Source organism: Anabrus simplex, chromosome 2 (assembly GCF_040414725.1).
Source record: "Anabrus simplex isolate iqAnaSimp1 chromosome 2, ASM4041472v1, whole genome shotgun sequence".
NCBI lineage: Eukaryota > Metazoa > Arthropoda > Insecta > Orthoptera > Tettigoniidae > Anabrus > Anabrus simplex.
Window position 1 is genome coordinate 449,671,070 of NC_090266.1, and position 24,853 is coordinate 449,695,922.

Genomic DNA, 24,853 nt, shown 5'->3' on the forward strand with positions numbered 1-24,853 from the left:
AAAAATGTACAGTACAATACCAAGTGTTCATTTTGTTATGAGCGATTGTAAATCTAACATGAGGAACAGAATGTACAAAAGTCTATAACACGAAGTCTTACATAATAAAATGACGGACAACATATTCCTGCGTACTTCCATAGAAGTGCTGCTGTGCCACAGAATTTTAGCAGTACTGCGTAGCTGCGCTAGGACGCGAACTTCAGCATCACCTGAATCGTTAAAGAAACATCCTAAGTTTCTCAAAATTAACGTAATTATCTTTACTTTTGATACCGAGATAGCCATATTACTACTAGCATTGCAGCTCATATTTTACTAGAAAGCAAGTGCAGTTCGGTGATCGTCTTGCACACCGTTGCTGAGGGTTCCGTGGTTCGATCCTGCACCAGTGAAAACATTTATATCATCGTATTATCGTTTTGTTGAGAAGTATTAAATACTTTTCACATTTCCTTAGCACTAGGTAAGTGAATTAAGCTGTGACAATCACCAATTAAACCATTAATTATCATAAAATAAACTTTCTTTGTGGACGCACTCAAGACACCGTGACACAACGTATAGGTTGTTTATAACTTTGACGGCAAAACATCTCTGTTTAAAGGACTACTTTTAGCACTCTATGACAAGCGGACAGCACTAGAAAATCTAAATTCTTTACTTTGGCTGACGCAGGACATACGGGCAAAAAATGGAGGAATGAAATACAGGTTACAAATAATCTACAAAGAATTCTTCCACAGAAAATTTCACAAAGTACGGTACAGAAAATTGTGTATCGCAACAACTAATACCATCAGGATGCTAAAGTACGCCATACACATAACATCTTATGAAGTATTAATTTTGCCAATGTAGTCCGACTCGTTGGCTGAATGGTCAGCGTACTGGCCTTCGGTTCAGAGGGTCCCGGGTTCGATTCCCGGCCGGGCCGGGGATTTTAACCATCATTGGTTAATTCCAATGGCCCGGGGGCTGGGTGTTTGTGCTGTCCCCAACATCCCTGCAACTCACACACCACACATAACACTATCCTCCACCACAATAACACGCAGTTACCTACACATGGCAGATGCCGCCCACCCTCATCGGAGGGTCTGCCTTACAAGGGCTGCACTCGGCTAGAAATAGCCACACGAAATTATTATTATTATTGCCAATGTATGGAAAACACTTCGCAGAATTGCTTAGACAAAACAAAACCGACGGAAACAACACTGGTTTGCCATTAGAGACTCAAATAAGCATTTATGCACACAAAATTCACATACAGACGAATGGACTAAAAAGGAAACAATCGACAGAATAGATGCGAAAAGGAAACACGATGGAGAAAAATATTATTTTTCAATGTAACTCATTTTGACGCTAGAAATGCTATCCATGAAACAACGTCACAGGCTACTGGGCGTGACAGAATGGATATGACATTAATTAAAAGACTGTCTGAAATTACTCCCCCGACAATATCACACTTCACAGACGAAAATTATATTTCCCAATACATCGAAAATTATCACAATGCGACTGATAAAACGTGATAATACAACAAAGCCCGAAGTCTCTTGATCAATTTGCATGCTTTCTTGTCTTAGTAAAATGTTACAAAAGTTATAAAAGTGCCAGAAATCGAACCCTGGACCCCTTTGAAAAAAAGGCTAGAATACTAACAATTTAGCCAAGGAGTTGGACTCAATCACCAGTTAAAGTTACCATAACAAACACAAACTCTCCGCCAAATACTTATCAGGAATTAGACGTAATCACAGCATCACAATAGCACTACTAAAAGATACAAATGGCATTCAAGTAGAAATGGAAAACGGTCTGACTCTCTTTGTACTTTTCGACCTATGTAAAGCATTTGATCGTGTGGACACGGAAATATTAGTGGGTAAGCTAAAAGCACTCAGATTTTCTTCAACCACACCTGGTGCAGATCTTTTTCTACATAGTTGAAGACACGCTGTATAGGAGACCTGCATGTTTGTGAGGATGGTGCCGTAACTCATGTGATTGTTAATGTTTATGATATTACGAACACCCAGCACCCGAGCCTGATAAATTAATCTATTAAGGTTAAAATCCCCGACCCTGCTGGTAATCCAACCCTGGATCACTTTGACTAAGGCCAGAATAATAATCATTTAGTCAAGGAGCTGGACTCAAGCACACTGATGTAATTGCTCTCGTTTTTATAGGGCGGCAGCAGTGCATGTCAGTAGGAACGAAAGAATCCCTCCGACCATTATTGAAGCTGGCGTAGTTCAGGGCAGAGTTCTAGCGCTGTCTTTAATTTCACTGTACTTAAATGACTTACCGGAATATACAAAACTTGTAACTACATGTACCGTACACGCACCTTTTAGCGATACATGGACACCCTGATGATTAGGTCGACTTTGAAACACAAACTATGAATCGCTTATGCATCGCTGTGTGACATCTGGCGTACACATTACGTACTAGTTCTGTTGTTGTTTACACAGCAAATCCAATCTATAGAATTCAAGCTGGGAACAAGATTCCCAACGAGAAATGTTATATTAATGTTATATGAAGTGTGTATGAAACAGTTGTTGGCTTAAGATAATAAAGGTTTAGAAAATTCATATCGATCGATCATATTATCGATTCAATTCAGATTTCATTTTCATTCAGTTGGCAGTATTACCGGTACCGTGAGAGCTCCCTCCTTACTCCACCCCCCGTACAAAGAAATATCGCTAAAAGGTGCGCGGACTATACATACATAGAGGAGAGTCGTATAATATGGAATACCATTTACTTTTGGCAGTATAACTTCTTACCGAAATCAGTTATGAAATATAAATAAATATGGTTTGAAAATTCAAATAATTAGCCAAGATTCTGTATATTTTTAAATTGTAAATTGTTAATGTCTTCACGTCAAAATTATTTCTTTCAAAAAGTTGCACTTGGTGGGTAATACGGAATAGTCGGCTAATATGGAATAGTAGGGTAAATAATATGTAAATTAAAATACAGCTTCAATAAATTCTTTCAGTTATATTTAAGGAACGTTCTTACAGGTGGACGTACAGAAATTTTAAAAAATCGAAAGAATAAAATTGGTAATTAACTTAAATGATAATCTGTATACACTAATTATTCAGAGTTTTCTTTTTACAGTCACTTGTTCATTCAGTGACAAAAGTCACAGATGCAGAAACTGAGATCTACAGGTAGTTACATGTTATAATATACCGGGATTACTGCAATTAATTTTAATTAATTTTAAACGACATTTTACTATGAAACTAAAACAGTATTCCATATATCCCGACACACCATGTTTGAATTAAAGGATTCGTCATGCCCTAAACTTTGCACAACAAGGAAGTTACACTGGTGTAGCAATATAAGCAACTCTTGTACAATATATAATATTGGATTTCCCAGAACTAAACTCAGTGTTGGTAATTAACACAAGCTTTAAAAGAATTATCTGCAAGAGCTTTTCAAATATGAAAAACAAATATTCTTGCTCCACGCACTAACCTCACTCACGAGCATATCGAAACTGAATACAAATCATCATGAGAACATTTACCGTAATTCGACGAGTTTCCACCTGAGAGGAGTACGTTACAGTCAAGATATTGTGGTATTCCATATTGCCCGACTGTTCAATATTACCCGATTCTCCTCTACGCGCCGAGTTTCGAGCCTGTTCGAAGCAAGCTCGAGCAGTAACGTGACCATGGGCGGAGTCTCACTTGGGCTACAGCTAGTGATGGGCAAACGATACCCGTGTTCGAGCCGACCCGATATGCGCCGAGGTTCGAGCCTGTTCGAAGCCAGCTCGAGCAGTAACGTGACAGAAGGCGGAGTCTGACTCGGGCTACGGCTAGTGATGGGCAAACGAAACCCGTGTTCGAGCGGGATCGAGCCGACCCGATACGCGCCGCGTGTGTGGCGTATTCAACTTTAGAAATCATCCTAAGTAGGGTCCTCATCTTCACAGACATGCAGGTCGCCTAATAGGACGTCTACTAGAAAAAGACCTGCACCAGGCCTCTCTGTAGGCCGTACGCCATTAAATATTAACCATAAAGTACAGAACTCCATTGTTCGTTTTTTAAATAATAATGTTATTGGCTTTACGACCCGCTAACTACTTTTTTCGGTTTTCGGCATCGTTTTCTTTAATTGCCCATCATCTTATTTTCTTCTTCGTCTTAATCTGTTTACCATTCAGGGTAGGTTTTTTCCTCTAACCGAGCGAGGGATCCCACCTCCACCGCCTAAAGGGCAGTGTCCTGGAACTTCAGACTCTGGGTCGTGGGATACAACTGGGGAGGATGACCAGTACCTCGCCCAGGTGGCCTCAACTGCTATGCTGAACAGGGGCCCTGCGGGAGGTTGGGAAGTTTGTGAGGGATAGACAAGGAAGAGAGAAGGGAGCGGCCGAGGCCTTAAGTTAGGTACCATCCCGGCAATAGCCTGGAGGAGAAGTGGGAAACCACGGAAAACCACTTCGAGGAAGACTGAGGTGGGAATCGAAACCATCTCTATTCAGCTGACCTCCAGAGGCTCAGTGGACCCCGTTCCAGCCCTCGTACCACTTTTTAAATTTCGTGGCAGAGCCGGGAGTCGAACCCGGGCCCTTGGGTGGCAGCTAATCACACTAACCAGTACACCACAGAGGCGGACTAATTGCCAATCAATGAATAAATTGATGGTTTCATAACGCACGGTAATGCTTTTGCACTTAAAATCGGTATAAACTGTATACTTTAAGAGTAGAGTAACTTTGTAGACCCTGTCCAGGCGGATATTCTGAGCCTTTCACCTGTCTAATGCAAGCGGCCGTCCACTGTGCTGTTCATGAAAAACAAAACTGAGCCTATTAAGGATATTTGACCTGCATATGTCGACGTCGTTTTATGTGGAGGTGCCTCCCCCTCATTAGGAATGGTGTCATTCGACGAAGGACGAAGATTATTAATTTTATTTATTTAGTTATTGACGTCGATGTATTTTTCCTATCGTTTTTTAATATTTTATCACATCATGTGCATTTTACTCGTTTGTCTGGAAGCTCTCTAAAGTATTCCCAAGTCCATGACTTTTTACTACCGGTCATTGTTTGCTGTCTGAAGTAATAACAAAGTCGTCCATCATAATAATATATTACTAAGTATTAATGAGAAAATAATAACTCGTAGCATACAAAAACATGTTAACTATCGGTACTTCAAAGTAATGATTAACAATATTAAGCCTGCAAAACACGACAAAGTTATACAGAAACGCATTTCTGAAGAGCGGACAAGATATAAAATGCAAAGGTACATATTAACGAAATAAATAGCTTCCCATAAAATTGCTTTTATCAATCTGTTGTTCGTACTACCAGAAAGACTTAAACAAATGCTCTTTCCGTTCTCAGAGAATGTTGTGTTCACCACCCCACGCACATAAATATACGGAGTGCACCTAGTAGTAGTCCAAGACGACTGGTCCGTCCGCGCTCCGCTTGATCGATGTGTGGTGTCGCCTGACAGTTCGAACAGGTTCGATACGGCATCGGGCGTACGTAGCGTATCGGGCCGACTCGAGCCTGCTCGAACTTCCGTATCATTCGCCCATCACTAGAGATAAGCATGGATGAAGACCATTATTACCATTCCTACTCTCTTTAATGAGAACAAAAGTTACACAATTCACCTTGAAGGTGGAAATACAATAAGAGGGAAGTTAAAGAACAACTAGCCAAGAATTTTTTCAATTTTCAAAATTGTACACACATTATCATGTCGTACAGTATTCTTTTCAAGAAAACAGACGGAACTTTTCGAAGAATAACATTTTACCACTGTAACGGTTCAAATCCCGTTACAAGATAATATGTTATTATTATTATTATTATTATTATTATTATTATTATTATTATTATTATTATGTCCGTATTATTAATATTTTATCTATGAGATTACTATTATTTTGTTATAATTATTATTTATAATTGAGTGTATGTATATATACGTATATGTAGATTAACATTAAATACCTGTACAGTGAGAATTGTTATATATCAGATGTTGGATATGACGTTGTTATATTTTGCACTACTGGCGATTCTGCCAAGTCATTGCTACGTCATGGCTACGTCATCGTGAGCTTTTAGAATTTCGCTCAGAGAGTTAGCCGCCCCAGGGGATTTCACCATTACATGCAACAGTTTGAGGCGTTGTGGGAGTATGTCATTGTTATTTCTGGAGATTACGTAGCTGTGTCAACCAACGTCTATAAAAGGTGGATGCATATTGTAGCGTCAGTCATTGGTTAAACGGAAGCTGAACAGTGAAGAAGTCTACGAGATGAAGAGACCTCAGTCGGTCAGTCAACGAGCGTCAACGAGAGATGGAGAATACTCAGTGAGCCATTAATCATTGGTCATTGAGAGAGTGAGGCCAAAGTTAGTTGGTCACTTAGTTGAAGACATGGACGCAAGGGCTTACCATGGAGTCAGAGAGGGCAACCCTGGACCTGCCATGAGATAATACCATATTGACTTACAAAGAAGTCAGATGATATGGAGAAGAAGCAGTCACAAGGATGTAACACCAAGTTAGGCGTGACACATCTACAGTAAACACCAGATCAAAGGAATACGTCGTAATTACACTCAAAGTGTTGAAGGTACAGTCAAGTGAATCAGTGAGGGAAATATTTCGTATAAATTGTTAAATGTCCGGTCAAGAAGAATTCAAATTCATGCCTAGTTTCTTTCAGTTGCAATGTCATAATTTCATATTCTCATCTGTTTATCGCAACAAGACTCACTATTTTTTATATATTATTTAAAGAATATATTTCTTTCTATCAAACGAATTCATAATTTTATTTCAATGACAGTAAAATATCCTAACCTCAAAATTAATGGCAAAACCGAACGCCAATCTCCTTTTCCCAGAACTTATATGGTATGTTGTCAAAAGTAAGCTTATTACCCCACACCCTAGAGATAGTCAAGAGTCTCATTCTATTATTGCTGCACTGAGTGGTAGCTGGCGCCCTTCAAATAACGTATGTGTAAGTAAGCAGGTAACAAGTAAGTGCGAGTACAAGGTCCGACGAGTGTGTATTTTATTTAATGAATGTTAATTTTCATAATTTCCATTTTAAATGCAGATATTCAGATTTTTAAAGTTAAATGCAGTTTTATATGTTTGTAAAATTAGTAAAAGAGTCAGGAACATTTCACCACAACAGCATAATATTTGGCCACGTTTTAAATATAACACCTCCAGGGTGTTTTATAAAAGCCTAACAATCGAGGTAAAAACATCAAAGTGAAAGAAGGAGGGGAGGGTGAAGGAAGATGGTAATAGCAGGGATAAGAGAGGAGAGTAAAATTAGAATAAAACTACGTAAACTTAAGAAAGTTCATCCACCCTTTACTGTCCTTATTAAATGCATTGAGCAAATTATGTCGACAATGGTCACAGTTATGGCACAGATCAAGGCCTCCAAAAATAGAGAGTATAAATAGACAGCACGCCCGAAGGTCTAATTGAGAGTTCCAAAGAAATAGCATGCTGACTTTTAGCTCACCCAGGTTCGAAGTAGACGACACTAGAGTTCCAGTTGGACGGAAAATATCACGTTTTCGCACGGGCAAGCCGCACGAGGCCAATAGTCCCTCCACTCACACACACTGTACAACGGTCGATGGCAGACTGACCAGACGAGCGAGGCTGTCCATTAAAAATACGTAAGGAAGCGGAGACTGGTAGATTCGAGATGGTTTGTTGACGTACGAGATGACGTAGGTAGTAGAAGTTAGACACAGAAGGACAGTCAGTATGCAGTAAGTTACTGGAGCGGAGAGACGGGTGAACACAACATGTTTAGTCAATAGTATCAAACCATTAATACGTAGAAATGTAGATGGCAAAAGCAGGTTAGAATATTAAGATAGAACGTAGATGACCCTGTAGAAGCGTAGATATGAAGATTATGTCCGGAGCATGTAGAACCGTAGATACGAAAGTACGGAGATTATCGCAGGAACACGTAGAAACGTAGATACGGAAATGATCGCAGGAACACGTTACATATTCCTGCCAGCGGGCGGAATCCGAAGGATGGGCGAGAGCAGGTCAGCGAAGCAGCTGCTATGTCCATGAGGGGCGCCTTCTCAGGAATCGACGATCGGCGACCACAAGAAACGCAGTATCGGAAACAAAAACAAAGAACACCAGAAGTTTGGAAAACAAAGAAGGAAGCAAAGCAGGGAGAACAAGGAAAGGGAAAAGACAAACAGAAAAGGTAGAAGGAAATGAGAAGAGGAAAAGGTGAGGGACAACAATGTAGAAGGTCCGGACCGAAATAAATTAATTTAAAAAATGACTATAATGGCCAATATTGATATTAGATAATTCTCCATGAGAATTCTGAAAAACCAAAAGGAGACTCCAAGTAACAGAAATTACTATTAAAAAAGCACGGGAGAGTCTGACATCAAGTATGTGTGGGTGTAGGGAAAAGGACTAGTTGAGCCAAAACACAGAGCAAACAGGTAAACTCTCCAAAATGCGGACTAGAATAATCAGTGTAGATATAACGTAAACATAAGTACCACAAAACAAATATTGAATGAACTCTCCCTCCGTACCCAAAGATAGAAAAAGGATAAAGATAGAGGACAAAAATAATTCAAGAAGAAAATTTCTTTAGTTTTGAAAAATGAGACTTTCGAATATCCTGAGTGTGAGAAATAGATTATAACTGAGCAGTAACCGAAGGAGGGAAAGAGAGGATTCGGTATGGGCCGATCCAAAATATGATGTTGGGTAGACTGATGGGGTGGTTTTTTAACGAAAGCTTATCGAAGACCTTAAAGTTGGGAGGGCGAAGGGGGGAATTACATGTTTTCCTGTGATGATCTCTCGCATGATATAAATTACGAAGAGCTTCCTCTAATAGGGAGTCAGTAAGTAGATGAGGACGGTTATGCAATAAAGAGGGAAAATTCCAGTTTAAAGATAGAGGAGTATGAAGATCTCTTCCCAAGTATTGCTTGGCAGGAGGAAAGGAGGTAGAGACATTAACATTAGTATTTAATAGTAAACAAAAGAAAGGAAGTTCGGTATCCCACGATTTTTGATCTTGGGAATGAAAAATGGAAAGAAAAGTTTGAAGATTCCGGTGGTAACGCTCAACAATATTAGCCTGAGGTGATAAGGTGAGGTACAAACATTTTTGATTCCATAACCAAAGTTATAAAAAAAACTGAAGTGAAAATAGCGGCATTACCAGAATTTTTGGAATACCTATAAGAGGAAAATCTTGATTAGTTAGTAAATTAATAATAATCTGGGAACAAATATTACGTAATGGACGTACAACAAGACATTTCGAAAAACCATCTAAAAGGTAAATATGTAGGAGTTTGATTTGGAAGACTTAAACAAAGGTCCGACTGTTTCGATGTAGAATGCCTCTGCCGCGTAAGTAGAGGGGGAGGCAGCATATGTCCCGAAAGGTTGGTGATTTTGGACTTGTGCTTTTGACATAAGTCACAAGATCGGACCCAAGAGAAAACATCCTTTTGCATTTGGGGCAAATAAAACTGGGATGAAATACGAGAATAAGATTTCGCCATTCCAAAATATCCACCAGTAGAGGACCCATGAAAATATTGAAATATCATGGTACGTAAGGTGGAAGGAGGAACTAAACGAGGAGTAGCCCGAGGGGTAGGTTTGAATACGATGAGTTGATTCACAATACGAAAGGGACCAGAATAATTACTAGAACAAATATCGATTTTTAATTGTTGACAGTATGGAGCAAGGTTCTCGTGGTCTTGACATGACTGAAAAGACAAAGGAAAATTAATGATGGAAGAAACAGAATTTATAGTAGCAACCGGAAACTGGTTTATCTCATAATCATTAAGATGATGGTCTTCAAACAGGCGGGACAAAGCGTCAGCAACCGAATTTTGAAAACCAGAGACAAATTTCATAGAGAATTTAAAACGTGACAAACGAAGCAGCGAACGACCAGTGCGTCCTATTTTCCGGGCATTATTAAGTAACCAAGAAAGAGCTTGGTTATCAGTGCTCACGATAAACTATGATCGAGATACTCCGCAAAATGTTAAGTTCAATTGAGAGGATTAAAGCAAGTGCTTCCCGTTCATATACGGAATATATACGTTCTAATTGTACAATAAGCGACTAAAGTAGGCAATAGGGAGGGTTTTACCCTGTACAGCTTGTTGAAAAATAGCGCCAACGGCGACATCGGAAGCATCTGTAGAAAGTTCAAACTTGATATTGAAATCAGGAATTTGTAGAAGAGGAGCTTGTGATAATTTGGCTTTTAAACAGAAAAAGGCGTTTTGCTGCGGTTCATCCCAGTGAAACTATAAGCCTTTGCTTTTCATTAAGTTCAGATGTTTAGAAATATGGGAAAAATTTTGTATATATTTGCCATTAAATCCCACCATGCCTAGAAAAGAACGTAATTGCTTTACGTTCTTAGGATAAGGTATCTTGTAAATAGCAGAAACCCTATCCGGATCGACAGCAACACCGTTAGAACTGAGAATGTGTCCTAAAATCTTAATTGAAGTTTGAGCAATTAAGACTTTGGACGAATTTACCGTTAAACCAACCGAGCGAAGACGTGTTAAGACTTCACGAACATGCTGTAGGTGAGTTTGAAGATCAGGGGAATAAATAAGAATATCGTCGATAAATGGAAACAAATACTGATATTTTATGTCAGAAAAAAGTGAATCAACAAAGCGTTGCATAATTTGTGAACCTAAATTTAGGCCAAAAGGAACTTTTTGAAACTGAAAGAGACCATTAGGAGTAATAAAGGCAATGTAACGAGAACTAATTTCATCTAGGGGAATTTGGTTGTACGCAGAATTAAGATAAAAAGTGGAGTAATATTCGGCATTGAAAAAATGTTGAAAAGCAGATAGCAATTTGGGCATAGGATTAGCATCGTAGAGTATCCGAGCATTTAACTTTCTATAATCGACGATAAATCTTGAAGATCCATCAGGTTTATCATCGATAAAAGCTGGGGAGGCATAATTATAAGAAGGAGGAATTATAGTTTTGTCTTCAAACATTTTATCAACTAATTGATTCAAAATTTTCATTCTAGCAAGGCTTAAATATAAGGGGCTGAGCGAACTGGAGTGGCATCGATTAAGTCAATATGAGCCTTTAAATTTGTTACTGTACCATGAACATGAGCGGTAACGTCAGAAAATTCCGTTAACAAAGAGGCAATTTGATCAGAATGAATGGAATTGATACTAGGAGACATCGGTGAGGTCAAAGAAGGATAATCATCATTATTTATTAATGGAATAACTGTTGAAGAAAAATGAAACGAAAACGTGGAGTTCAGCGAAACAAAAATAAGGCCAGTGTGGGGAAAAAATCATACCCTAAAATAATAGGGGAAGATAATTCAGAAACAACAAGAAAGGAGAAAAGGCCGGGAAAAATGTTGAATTTTAACAGTAAGAGATATATGATCAAGAACATTAATGGGTTGATTTGAGGCCGAAACACAAAAGGCAGTAGTAGGAGAAAAATGAAGATGGGAAAAGATATTTTGCAATGGTTAAAAAAAGATAAACTGATTAAGGAAACAGCAGCCCCAGAATCAAGAAGAGCAAGTGATGGGACATTATTAATGGTCAAAACAATATGAGTTAATAATAATAATAATAATAATAATAATAATAATAATAATAATAATAATAATAATAATAATAATAATCATAATAATAATCATAATAATATTTGCTTTACGTCCCACTAACTACTTTTTAAAGTCTTCGGAGACGCCGATATGCCGGAATTTAGTCCCGCAGGAGTTCTTTTACGTGACAGTAAATCTACCGACACGGGGCTGTCGTATTTGAGCACCTTCAAATACCACCGGACTGAGCCAGGATCGAACCTGCCAAGTTGGGGTTAGAAGGCCAGCGCCTTAACCGTCTGAGCCACTCAGCCCGGCAACAATAGGAGAAGTACGAGTTGCGAATGAAGAACACTCACTCGAAAAGGTTTGAGAAGAAAATTTAAGTGGCAAGGAACGGTCATTAGGAACAAATTTAGAAAGGAAATGAACAATAGAAGACAGATTTTTCCCATCATTACGCCTACTGTCTAACGACGCAGGTAAAACACGTTTCCCGAGTAGGGAGTAGCGCAATTTCTAGAAATGTGACGCTTTTCTTTGCAACGGAAGCAAATAGTAGGAGAACGACTGTTATCAGAAGAACCGTACGTAGAGCGTAAAGCTAAAGAAGTAGAGGGTGGAGTACGAGGATCCAGAGGGGTGGGATAGATGAGTAATAAGAAATGTCTCCCAAACAAGTAATGGAATGAAATTGAGCAAGGTTATAGAGCTGAAGCATGGACGTTGGAGGATTAAGAGCGTTAAAATGCTGGCGAAACGAAGGGGTAGCGTAAAATTGGACAATGGAAGTTAAGTCATATACGGAGTGAGCGATGTTTAAAACATCGCTGTAGGTTGAAATCGAATCAAGATAATCGTGAACAGGTTCCATGGGGAGTTGGTGGCGACGAATAAACTTATGGTTGAGCTTACAACGTATTTCGTATGGTAAAAATTAGTTACGTATTGCATTGCGAAGTTGATACCAATTTGAGAAACTTAACATATTATCAACCCAAAGTTTGGTGCAAAAACCAGTAGTTTTTGGGGACAACAATCCAATTCATTGAGGAAAGGAAGCTAAATTGATGTTTAGAAATTTACGAGCCGAAAAGAGCCAAAAGGTTAAACTACGAGTATCAGTGGATTGAAATTTGGGTACTTGAACAAGAGATTGTCTGATAATCTGTACATTCAAGGAGGTATAAACAGAACTGTATTGCGTTACTGAAGGAGGGGAATAATATGTGGGTCCTGGTGACATAGAATATTGTTGAAATAATGGAGAAGATTTAGTATCAGAATCAGTTAATAAATCAGGAGAACCAATATGAGAAGGCAATGCTGGGGTTTTAGGAAAAGAAATTAAATCAGCCGTTGGAATATCAGGTAAAGAAAGATTACGCTGTAATGGGGGTGGGGATAAATTACTATCCTCGCCTAATGGAAAATTATCCGAAAAGCAGGCCATAATATTGAAACAAGAACAAGGTGAAAAAATTCTAGAATATCTAAGGAAATATCACCACCTCTGATAGTATAAATTTAGACGAGAAGTGTAATTAGAATGAAGAGAAAAACGTCTGCTACCATTTGTGGCGATTGAAACGAGCAGAGTGACAGGAAGCTACAATGGGAGATAGACGAAGAGGTCCGTGGTAGGTTCAAAATAAAATAAATATGACCACTATTTGATAGCGCAGATAACCAACTGTACTTTGCACAGTACACACACATTATAATTATAAGACCTGATAATATCAGAGATAGCATGGATGAAGACCACTACTACCATTCCTACTTTCTTCAAAGAGAACAAAAGTTACACAATTCACCTTGAAGGTGGAAATACAATAAGAGGGCAGTAAAAGAACAACGAGCCAATAATTCTTTCAACTTTCACACTTGTACACACATTATCATGTCGTATAGTGTTCCTTTCAAGAAAACAGACGGAAACATTTCGAAGAATGACATTTCACCACAACAGCATAATATTTGGCTACGTTTTAAATATAACACCTCCAGGTGTTTTGCAAAAGCCTAACAATCGAGGTAAAAACATCAAAGTGAAAGAAGGAGGGGAGGGTAAAGGAGGGTGGTAATAGCAGGGATAAGAGAGGAGAGTAAAATTAGAATAAGACTGCGTAAACTTAAGAAAGTTTATCCACACTTTACTGTCCTTATTAAATGCATTGAGCAAATTATGTCAACAATGGTCACTCTTAGTCCACATTAAAACTTATCAGAACACATGACGTGAAAATTTGAATAAGCAGCAGATGGATACAGTTATGGCACAGATCAAGGCCTAATTTAGAGGTCCAAAGAAATAGGATGCGGATTATTAGCTCACCCAGGTTCCAAGCAGACGACACTAGAGTTCCAGTTGGACGGAAAATATCACGTTTTCGCACGGGCAAGCCGCACGAGGCCAATAGTCCCTCCACTCACACACACTGTACAAAGATCGATGCCAGACTGACCAGGCGAGCGAGGCTGTCCATCAAAAATACGTAAGGAAGCGGAGACTAGTATATTCGAGGAGGTTTGGTGACGTAACAGATGACGTAGGTAGTAGAAGGTAGACACAGAAGGACAATCAGTATGCAGTAAGTTACAGGATCGGAGAGACGGGTGAGCACAACATGTTTGGTCAATAACATCAAACCATTAATACGTAAAAGCATAGATGGTTAAATCAGGTTAGAATATTAAGGTAGAAACTAGATGACCCTGTAGAAGCGTAGATACGAAGATTATGGCAGGACCATGTAGAACCGTAGGTACGGAGGTACGAAGATTATCGCAGGAACACGTAGAAACGTAGATACGAAGATAATCGCAGGAGCACGTTACACCAGTATAAACTGAAAACAGCGCTTTGGAATCATTTTAATCCTTAAGCAAAAGGGCAGACATGTCGTTGCATAACGACCCCACCACAACATGACTTTTCCACCAACATGTATGAGTTTCCGGACACGTGCTCTTAGGAGTGTATTTAAATTTCATTAATTTAAATTCAGATTTACAGTAAAACCGCAATAACACGTCTACTGATACCTTTTCTTACTGATAAAAATATATTTCGACGCCCCAGTTCTAATACCATGTATATGACAATGCTTTTCATACCCATTATTTTCCTTAAGGCTGGTCGCCGCAGACATTCTGAACAATTTTCGTGGTGCTTATTTTCCTATGTGTATGTGTAAAGGAAAATGAACTTAAATAAATTATACTGTAGGAGTGCGTAAACGCCATGCAAACACACCTTACTACAGTACCATGTTTATTTAAGAAAAATCAAAGAATAATTCAAAGAAAAATTGTCATATAACTTTGCAAGTTGTTTTACGTCGCGCCGATACAGCTATGTCCTATGGCGACGATGGATTAGGAAAGAGCTAGGAGTGGGAAGGAAGCGGCCGTGGCCTTAATTAAGGTACAGTCCCAGCGTTTGCCTGGGGTGAAAATGCGAAACCATTGAAAAACATCTTCAGGGCTGCCGACAGTTGGGTTCGAACCCACTATCTCCCAGTATCCAACTGGCCGCACTTAAGCGACTGCAGCTATCGAGCTCGGTACCAAATAACTATGGCCAAATGTCTCGGTTCAATGACCTTACTATGATGATCGGGCTGGACGATTACACGATGCGACGCCATACTGTTGTTATAAAGTTCCTGAAGGGCCATTGTCGAAAAACCCTCTTAAATTAAACGTAGACTAACAACCACAACAACAACCTGGAGGTATAAATAAGTGTGGGTTAAGCTTCCAATTGCTGAAATGCCTGAACATCACGAACTGATATCCAAACACATCTTAATCAAGGCCGTTCACTAACTGACGATCACACAGGACAAGCTACGTGGACCCTTAATTGAATCTGTGTAACCTCCAATTAGTAATACGGACCGATCTTCATCACCCTTAAAATGTAAATAATATTAAGCACGCATGGTTGATAACCATGGTGTCCCGAGCTAAGTGAACATGGTTGATGACCCGAGTGATCCTTCAGTGAGGTTAAGTTAACGTGGTCGATGACCTTACTATCTATCCAATAAAAGTGAAATTAATTGAGCGTGGCTGATGATCAACCGGTCTCCAAAGCAAGAGCAAAATATGATAAGTTTACTATGTTTAGGTACACTTGGTTGATGACCACAGTGTCATGACATAACTGTTTCTACATTGAATCCAATCCACGTAATTAATTATCAATCACCAACAACAAATACGCCTTCCAGGTTAATTTTAAGTGAATATTGGGTTTTCAGTTAACACATGCAAACCAACCGTTATTTCAACCACTGAATTAATATTCAATTAACCCCTGTTAGGTGGAAAACAACTATTTATCTCCCCAGATTACCTAGTGCTTTTTCAACAATAATTAAATTCTCGCGACTATCAATCAACAGTACTTGTCGTTAACACATTTTGTTTCATTGGAATAAGTTTTCGGAATACAATCCTAAAAATAACTGTTGAGAAAACCAGTGCCACTACAGTGTTAAAATAAATAAATGAACCATGTCATCATTATACTGCACCATTTAAAGTAAATCTATATATATAAAGTAGCTTGTCCTGACTGACTGACTGACTGACTGACTGACTGATTCATCATCGCCGAGCCAAAACTACTGGACATAAAGAAATGAAATTTTGGGGATATATTCATATTATAATGTAGGTGCTCGCTAAGAGAGGATTTTTGGATATTCCGTCCCCAAGGGGGTGAAAAGGGGGGTGAAATTTTAAAATGAGTGTGTCTATATCTCAAAACTTTAAAAGTTTACAGATGTGAAAATTGGTATTTAGAATCTTCTTTAAAAATAAGGAAACACGTATTTTTTTGTTTTCAGACAATCCCAATAGGAGGGGTGAAAAAGGGTGAAAAAGGGGTTGAATGCCTTTAATCAGGATACCGCTACTTATATCTCAGAAACTGAAGATATCACAGACCTCAATTTTGGTACTTTCGATCGCTGTCAAAAATAAAGAAACACATATTTTTTTGTTTTTGGAAAATCCAATTAATGCGAGGGTGAAAGGGGGGTGAATTTTTAAAATGAGTGCATCTATATTTCAAAAGTTTTAAAGTTTAGAGATGTAAAAATTGTTATTTAGAATCTTCATTAAAAATAAAGGAACACGTATTTTTTTGTTTTCGGAAAATCCCAATAGGAGGGTTAAAAAGGGGTGAAAACTTGGTTGAATGCCTTTAAAGAGATTATTTATATCTCAGAAACTGAAGATATTAGAGACCTCAAAATTGGTACTTTTGATCGCTTTCAAAAACAAAGTAACACAAATTTTTTTGTTTTTGGAAAATCCAATTAATGCGAGGGTGAAATGGGGGTGAATTTTTAGAATGAGTGCATCTATATCTCAAAAGTTTTAAAGTTTAGAGATGTAAAAATTGGTATTTAGAATCTTCATTATAAATCAAGGAACACGTAGTTTTTTGTTTTCGGAAAATCCCAATAGGAGGGGTGAAAAGGGGGTGAAAATTGGGTTGAATGCCTTTAAAGAGAATACATATATCTTAGAAACTGAATATATTACAGACTTGAAAATTGGTATTTGGGATCTACTTTAAAAATAAAGAAACAGGTATTTTCATTTTGGGAAAATCCAAATAATGGGGGGTGAAAAGGGGGATGAAATTTTTAAAATGAGTGTATCTATATCTCAAAACTTTTAAAGTTTATAGATGTAAAATTTGGTATTTAGAATCTCCTTTAAAAATAAAGAAACATGTATTTTTTGTTTTCGGAAAATCCAAATAGGAAGGGTGCAAAAGGGTGAAAAAGAGGTTGAATGCCTTTAATGAGGCTACTTATATTTCAGAACCAGAAGATATTACAGACCTGAAAATTGGTATTTGGGATCTACTTTAAAAATAGAGAAACAGGTATTTTTTCGTTTTTGGAAAATTCAAATAATGGGGGTGAAAAGGGGGGTGAATTTTTAAAATGAGTGTGTCTACATCTTAAAACTTTAAACGTTTACGGATGTAAAATTGGTGTTTAGAATCTCCCTTAAAAATAAAGGAACACGTATTTCTTTGTTTTCTCTAAATCCCAATAGGAGGGGTGTAAAAGGGTGAATAATGGGTTGAATGCCTTTAATGAGGATACATATATCTCAGAAACTGAAGATATTACAGAACTGAAAATTTGTAAATGGGATCTCCTTTAAAAATAAAGAAACACGCATATTTTTGCTTTTGGAAAATTCAATTAATGGCGGTTAAACAGGAGTGGCAAATTGGGGTGAATTTTTTGAAAGACTATATCTACAGAATATCTGAGAAACGTAAAATGTTACAGACGTAAAAAGTGGGTATTTGGAATCTCCTGTAAGTGAAAAGAAACATAGGTGATTTGTCTTTGGAAACACCACTTAAGGGGAACTAAAAAGGGGTGAAATTTTAAAATGAGAATTTCTACAGTATATCTTAAAAAACTTAACATGTTACAGAAGTGAAAAATGGTAATTTTTTAATTCTATTAAAAATAAAGAAACGTGTATTTTTAGTTTTCGGAAATACCACTTGGGAAGTGGGGGGGGTTAAAGTGACTGAAAATGTTGTTGAATTCTTTTAATTAGGCTACTGATATCTCAAAAATGAAGATGTTACACACGTGAAATTTTATTTTTGGAATCTGCTTTAAACGTAAACAAACACGTATTCTCGGAAAATCCAATGAAGGGGGTTTGGGGGGGTTAAAGGATTGAAAACATTAATTGACTTAATTGTATGAGAATACATACATCTAATAAAAACTAAAGTTGTTACAGACGTGAAAATTGGTATTTTGATCTCTTTTAAAAACAAAGAAAAGCGCGTTTTGGTGGTGGAAATAACCTTGGGGGGGGGGGAGTGAAAAGGAGCTGAATTCCTTGCATGGGGACACATAAATCAAAAACTAAAGAGGTTAGAGTGGTGATAATTGGTATTTAGAAGATCCTTTACTATTAAAGGAACAAGTATTTTTTGCCTTAATATCACTTTGTGAGGGGGGGGGGGGAGTGTGAAAGGAAGTTAAAAAAGTGAATTATTTTCAAGGGGATACTTATATCTCAAAACTGAAGGTAATAAACGTGAACATTGGAATCTCCTTTAAACATAAAGAAACACACCTTCTTTTAATTTTTTGGGGGAAGGGGGTAAATAAACTTAACGGCGGTGGGGTGTAAAAGGCGGGGAGACCAATTGATTTTACTGTTCATAATGTACTTATAAGGAGCCTCCGTTGCTCAGGCGGCAGAGTGCCGGCCTCTCACAGCTGGGTTCCGTGTTTCAAATCCCGGTCACTCCATGTGACATTCGTGCTGGACAAAATGGCGGCGGGACAGGTTTTTCTCCGGATAGTCCGGCTTTCCCTGTCATCATTAATTCCAGCAACACTGTCCAATATTTCATTTCATTTGTCACTCATCGACCATTGCCCCAGAGGGGAGCTTCGGCAGCCGGCACAATTCATATTGTCGCCGCTAGATGGGGCTTTATTCATTCCATCCCTGATCCTGTCGAATGATAGGAAACAGGCTGTTGACTTTCGATGTACTTATTCTGATCATAAACCGATCATTTTTAATCTTTCCTGGGTTCTTTTTCAACAGCCATCTTTTCCTTCGGAGAACGTTCTTAGATTAGAGTAGATTCTCCTGGCATATAAATAAAAATTTAAACACATTTGAAATAAACGATAGGAATGATATTGACCGTCAAATTGTTCACCTCTATGATAAGGTCACTAATACACGGAGGTATGTCATTCGTATCGCCAGAAATCCCGCACACTTGCCTACGCGCGACAATGGTGCTGGCCACATTGTCAACAATGACAATGGCAGCAGATGTAATTTACCGCCAAGTAGCGGTCTTGCATATTGCTGTGGGGTCCAGAACATATAATAATAATAATGATAATAATAATAATAATCATAATAATAATAATAATAATAATGATAATAATAATAATAATAATAATAATAATAATAATAATAATAATAATAATAATAATAATAATAATAATAATAATAATAATAATAATAATAATAATAATGTTCTGGACCGTCGCAACATGTGCGGACCACGCTGGAAACGGGTCCTGGACGGCTAATGACTAAGAATGCAGTCCGGCCGCGGGTTCAGTAGGCTACCGCCAAGGCACCCAAGACGACACCACGACAGATCCCCTGAAGGATTTGATTCATATTAAAAATGCTTATAGGAAAAGATGGCAAAGTATTAGGGACCCAACTAACTGGGTGGAATACCTGGACCTAGCCCGGGAAGTACGAAATCGTTTGCTGGAAAGAAAGATTGAAAAATGGGAGGAAACTTGCCGTAATCTATTAGAAAACGAGTCAGATCGCGAATTTTGGCGGATTCTCGCAGAAAACTGGTCAGATCGCGAATTTCGGCGGATTATATATCTAAAACAATAAGCATTCAATTATAAATTTCAGTATAATACCGTAGCGAAGCACGGGTATCTTGCTAGTCTAAAATAAAATAATTAAATTGGTCCGACTCATGGACACCCCTTTACTAAAACACGAATACGAAGTGCAACTACACTAACACAACCCTGAATTACCGCGAATAATAAAAATTACACAACTAGATTTATGTACACCATATTTAAAACCCGATGACATCCCTTGGACTAAATGGCTGGTTACTATACCATTCTATGGAATTCCATATGGTGCTAACCCCATGTGCTGACACCAAACTCACTTTTAGTTAAGGGGACTTGGCTGGCTGCATCACTTCGCTAGTCCTGTATATGGCATCTCTGTCATATTCTATCAACCATTAACCATCGTCACAAACCATCGATAACCCTACAAGACCTATCTACAACAAACTCCATTACAGAAAATGAAAGAATATTTTCTCAAATATTACAATCTCATTTCAACTTCCATTGAAATACAACAAATGCAGTCTTGACATTCGACCGCTGAGTGTTAAATTAGCAAACTCGAAAGACAAACTATTACGTCGTGATGACTGGACTTACTAATGACTCCACTAAAAATGTTGCCAGGGGAATGCAAATGAGATTGAAAACAATCTCCCATCATATAAATTCAATATTTAGTTGCTGTCACAACCCGTCTTAGACTTTCTGAAGCGACCGACCTTCCATGCGTGAAAAAAAATTAACAAAACATCTGTTGGTGTTCGCGAAATGGTTCGTCTACCTGGAATCTGACTGTCTCGTCCGCCCGTGACAGAGTCTATTCCTAACCAGATTCATCTACAGACTATAATGTTCCTCGGTCTATCCCATACTAATAAACTTAACATCTAATGAGACTGGTGGAGCCGCCTCTGTGGTGTAGTGGTTAGCGTGATTAGCTGCCACCCCCGGAGGTCCGGGTTCGATTCCCGGCTCTGCCACGAAATTTGAAAAGTGGTACGAGGGCTGGAACGGGGTCCACTCAGCCTCGGGAGGTCAACTGAGTAGAGGCGGGTTCGATTCCCACCTCAGCCATCCTCGAAGTGGTTTTCCGTGGTTTCCCACTTCACCTCCAGGCAAATGCCGGGATGGTACCTATCTTAAGGCCACGGCCGCTTCCTTCCCTCATCCTTGCCTATCCCTTCCAATCTTCCCATCCCCCTACTAGGCCCCTGTTCACTATAGCAGGTGAGGCCGCCTGGGCGAGGTACTGGTCATACTCCCCAGTTGTATCCCCCGACCAAGAGTCTGAAGCTCCAGGACACTGCCCTTGAGGCGGTAGAGGTGGGATCTCTCGCTCAGTCCGAGAGAAAAGCCGAACCTGGAGGGTAAACAGATGATGATGATGATGATGATGAGACTGGTGGAATTCATCATGTGTTTTCCTCAATTCCATAAGCTTATGAGTTTACGTTTGAAACCTCTCCTACAGTTTCACGTGTAATCCAAATCCTGGTTTGTCCCATATTTCAAACCCACTGTCCTACTGCTTCATACTTGAGTTTCCTACACCACAAACCCGGTATTTATTACATTACATCTTGATTTCCCAACAGGAATACGTTACATCTGGACTACCTGTCAGGAATACCTCTCATTCTCTGCGCCTCATGGTCTCACAACCCCATGGACAAAACATCGGTCCTTCAAATAGAATATGGACCGCCAATAACAAATTTGAAACACACGAAAGGATCTCTCATTTAAACTACGACACTCCAAACCCACACGACACCTCCAATTATCACTCGAGCGGACCTTTGCTACTATACCATTACTTGACTAGAATTTTACAATTGTTCTTTTCCAAAAACAAAACAATTAATCGCACGGACATTAATCTCGATGCGTCTTATTACTCATTACATTGTATTACTCTTATTCTTATTCTTATTCTTACTCTTATTCTTCTTCTTATTATTATTATTATTAACCTTCGGAGTAAAAGATGACCAAAATTTAAAAGACTCGCAAGATCGACTGGCTATGCCTTTATGGACATGAAGGCATAACCCCCTTCAACAGAATATATTGAAAAACTTTCTAAAATTCACAATTCAATCGTAATCGTACTCCTTACGTCGTTTGAACGATTTTCTCGGGCAGTAAGTAAATTTAATGTTCCCCTTTTGGAATAAAAATATAATATGAAATTCTACATAACCCGGAAGCATTATTTTACACGCGGACACATCGGAAAATTCCCCATGAGTCGTTTTCAATCCACAAATAAATTATCAAACTTGCGAAATTTCCACAAACGAAACAAACAAGGCACAATCAGCCCGCACGCGACAAAATAACGCCATGGTTTAACTACACAGGAATACATAAGGAAAAATTGCATAGTGCACAAACCTGATTGAAAGCTGGTCTCAGCACCCATTTTTAGCTCACTAGCTTCTCATTGGGTTTAATAAGCCATCTTTAAATTACAGACATCCGTTGTGAAAACCTCCATAAATATATTGGCCATTATGGCCATTCCCCTTTTTTACATTATTTTGCTTACCCTTAAGAATCTGAACTAGAATATATAAAAACATGTACCATTAAACTGTCTTCTTTACACGATAACCGCACACGAAACTGAGTGTCTAATTAACTCACGCACACGCTGAGCAAATATTAGCCGTGACCTCTTCTCTACCTCGGCTCAGCCTACAATAGTTTATTAAAAGCCAGACAAATAACGACTCCGTCGTTTTAGTACAGCAGTTAAGATGATGTTTAACGCTGCTGAACATCGCTAAATTGTAGACCTCCTTCTTTCTGTCTAATCTGTTTAAATATCGATTACCACTGCCAAAGCAGTATATGACGTTTTTTCCTCAATTATTACTTTGCCTAATAATATTAAAGACAACTTTTACAACTGAAACAGTCCACGTCCACGCAATGTTCACGTTAGGTTACTGAGAAATATCTCCGTTTTCTTCTTTTTCTTTCAATTTCCTTAACGCCGCACACACACATACACACATATAGGTCTTATGGCGGTGATGGGATAGGAAAGACCTACGAGTTAGAAGGAAGTTCCGTGGCCTTAATTAAGGTACTGCCCCAGCAATTGCCTGGTGTGAAAATGGAAAACCACGGAAAACATCTTCAGGGCTGCCGAAAGTTGGGCTCAAACCCACTATCTCCTGGATATAAGCTCACAGCTGCGCGCTCCTAACCCCACGACCAACTCGCCCGGTGAAGGATATTTCAGGCTCCTGTCGGAGCCCCTATAGTTTGACGTGCTCACTCTTCAAATTCTGTCTAGCGGATGATTCTCGGCTTGTAGGCTGCTCTTTTGACATGGAAGATTACCTTCTCGCCGATTCTGATGACGTGATATTTTACAAAATTTGCATCTCGTTTCCTCTTGGAACCTAATTGTTGATATGGCACTTATAATAATCGTGAATTCGACCTCCAGTTCTTCCGCTGGATATGATTAAGAGCAGAAAATAGCTAATTAGGTTCATATCACTCCGCCACGTGTTTCGAAAAAGACCCTGCCGTGAGAACGTAGGAGAAATGTCTTCACGTACCAAGGCTATGAATACACAAGCACCCAGCGATTCACAAAGTTCAATATGGCACTCTCCCTAGACCAAAGTATGGCAATTATAAGAATATAATTTCCTCGTATCTAGAGCCTCTAAATTTTGGGTTCACTATTCCGTCTCCACTTCGCCTGGCAAACGTTTTACAAGAAGTCACCGAGATTTTAATCCAGGATACCGCAGTGAAAGACTGATGTTCAATCATCTCAGCCACAGCCCAGCACAGCATAATAATACTAATAATAATAATACTAATACCACACTATAAGAAATTGTCAAGTGCTACGTGGGGATTAGTCAGTTATGGGTATCATTTGTACCTCTGAAAGAAAAGAACGACTGACTACACACGGAACAATAATTCTTGTCTGAAGTTAATGAGTAAGTGAATTCGTTAGAGACAACAAAGGCAAAATGTGTAACTGGATTAAAGTCACTATATATTTAATAACGCCGAACTTTCCGCCAAACTGTATTGGCCTTCTTCAGTGCATGTGAAGTTCTGCCCTCGACAGTGAGCAAAGAAGTTCTTCGAATGGACGTTGAAGTCATGACCGTACTATCTACGGCCTACCCCACTAACTGGACTCAGGGATCGTCGCGCTGTGATGTGGTGGTTGGGAGGGATGTTACTGATCCACCGCCCTCTGTCGACAGTTTCTTGAGTGCGTCCCGGTGTGGCATGGTGGTTTTATGCATATATTTCTTCAGTACAGTTGTCCATGTATTTGATAACTTGAAGCAGTCTTCCCTGTTCATGTTATTTGTGATCAGCTCTATCTCTATGGCTTCCCTTACCAGTCGAGCTTAGCAGTCCTTTGCAGGTGTTTACTGTCGGGGGCAGAACTTCACAAGCCCTGATGAAGGCCGATGTAATTTGGCGGAAAGCTCGGCTTTATTGAGTGGCTTAATCCAGTTACATATTTATTTCTTTACGTTAATACAATGAGCTGCGAAAACCTACGTTAATTAACAAAGGCAAATTATTCATTAAAATCAATCCTTAGTGAGAGTTGCTGATGGAATAGATTATTCTCTCGTTGGGTTATAGATGTCAGAAATGGTTTTACACTTTTCACTTCATTGTTCGTATTGTTTTAC